The following is a 2,408-nucleotide window of genomic DNA, read 5'->3' on the forward strand; positions in this document are numbered from 1 at the left end:
GGATGCGGGAGGCCACCGAGGTGGGCACAACCCACCTGGGCGCGCCTGGGCCCCGATGCGCGCCCTGGTGGGTTGTGCCCCCCTCGGGGCACCCCCAGGTGATGCTCTGGCCCATTGGTGGTCTTCTGGTCCATAAAAAATCCACAAAAAATTCACGTTGTTTGGACTCCGTTTGATATTGATTTCCTGCGATGTAAAAAACAAGCAAAAAACAACAACTGGCACTGGGCACTGGGTCAATAGGTTAGTCCCAAAAAATGATATAAAGTTGCTATAAAATGATTGTAAAACATCCAAGAATGATAAAATAATAGCATTACTACTTCATAAATTATAGATACGTTGGAGACGTATCATCGTCCGATCCCGTCTCCTTCTTTGACCAAAGGGATTCCTTCCCTTTGATCCTCGGCAATCGAGGCTTGGACCTCAACCGTAGTAGCACCATTGTCGCCCTCCGTGTTGGAAGCGGAAGGGGCCTGGTGCGATGACACCTCCCCTAGCTCATCATGGGCAGGGGATGGAGGGGTGTGCTCGGCGGTTCTGCTGTCCCCCATTTTCAGGCGGAGGGAGCTCGTTCTTCGAAGACTCGTCACCAAGAAAGGCGCATTGCGGGCTGTATAAGCAGGTGGTTGGTCACGAGTCAAGGACAAATATTGGAAAACATGTTGTGCAAAGTGTATCAAGCTACGTACCTCCTCAACAGCGACTTTTCCCTACGCGGTTGCGGGAGGTCGTCCTCTGAAGAGTCAGAGAGCACAACCTTGTCAAGGGTGGACGACTGACTGGGCTGGTCTGCGGAGGCCTTTCGGCGCCTTTTGCGGGCCCGAGGAGGGTCATCCTCCTCGGCATCTTTGCATGTCGTCCTTTTCTTTTTTGGGGAAGGTAATCCTTTCCCATCGTCCTCCTCTTCCTCCTCACGGACGGAGGAGGCGTGGGTGTCTTCGGATCTGGCCTCCGAAGGATCTCGGATGCACAGACATCCCCTCCTCTTCGGCTCCTTCTTCTCCTTGACCGGGACCACATGTCATGCCTCCATGTATGTCTGTATTTTTTCCAGACTTTTTTGAAATGTAAAAAATATGATTTTTGTTGAATTTTGAATTTTCCAAAAACCGGCCTCCATGGAGGCGGAGCTCCAAAACCAATTTTCGATGGAGTACTACATAAATGAGCCTAACAACTATAGACCAAACACCGAGATGTAAGTAAATGCAACCTGGCTTTATATGTGGGCTCTGCTCAGCTACAGAGATGTTTTTTTTGCAAGGGCAGCTAGGGAGATGCTTGGAGTATTTTTTTTGAATGCCATTATGGCTTGTTTTATTAATTTAAATCACACTAACATCGTCAATTAACAACGATAAAATAAAGCTAGGGGGGTCATCAACCCAAAAACACTTCTCTGAATTACACTTCTGGGCTAGCGTATGTGCGACACGGTTCGCTTCCCTTGGACAATATGTGAACTGAACGTTGCCGAACGAGCTTGCCTGTATACATATGTCCTCGAATATTGGCGCTGCAGTTGTCGCAGAAAACCCCCCATTCTGAAGAATATTAATAACTTCTGAACAATCTGATTGGATTGCCAATTTCTGACACCCAAGTTGGTTTGCAAGATGAATTCCGTCCAAAACTGCTTGTGCTTCAGTAGTTGCCGCATCTATCGCGAAGGGAATGATCTGGGAGCCTGCTGCTAGAAATCTTCCCTTATCATCTCTAATCACCACGCCCGTAGCTCCAGAGCCCAAGTCAATATCCTTTGCATCAACATTTACAGAGATAAATCCAGTAGTCGCCCTCTTCCAGATACTCGACTTTGGTTGGGACTCTTTACCTGATGCTTTAACAAAATTTGACACCAAAACTTGAATTGATAGCGCTGCATGTGACAAGGACTGCAAACTTTCTGTATGAACCGTCTGTCTTCTTTTCCACCAAATGTACCAAGCCGATGTCAAAATTGTTTCTTTTATGTACTTCACAGATGCTTGGAGTATGTACACTGCAAAATTGCAAATGTTTGATGAGGTGATTATAGCAAAATAAACCGTCGTTTTCTTTTGAGAACCCAAAATAAACCATCGTTTGTCGACGTGTTCTCCCGTGGGGCTAAGACTAGCCACAGTGGGAGTAACTTCGGTAGTAACATCGAGTCCAACTCAACAATTTTGCTTATGTGGCAATGAGTTAATGAGGAGAGATGTAGTACTAGTAACTTAGCTAGTTACTGTAACATCACATGTCCCAATGCAATATGAGTCTATAACGTAATAAATGAAGCTTTGCATGTTACCACACTTATGTTACTACCCACTATTGAGATAGTAACATAAGTGTTACTACTCTATGTTACTACCCATTATGGCTAGTCTAAACCTTTGCGCACACGCACCGAATCTTCT

This window comes from Aegilops tauschii, chromosome 2, assembly GCF_002575655.3.
Source record: "Aegilops tauschii subsp. strangulata cultivar AL8/78 chromosome 2, Aet v6.0, whole genome shotgun sequence".
In the NCBI taxonomy this organism is placed as follows: domain Eukaryota; kingdom Viridiplantae; phylum Streptophyta; class Magnoliopsida; order Poales; family Poaceae; genus Aegilops; species Aegilops tauschii.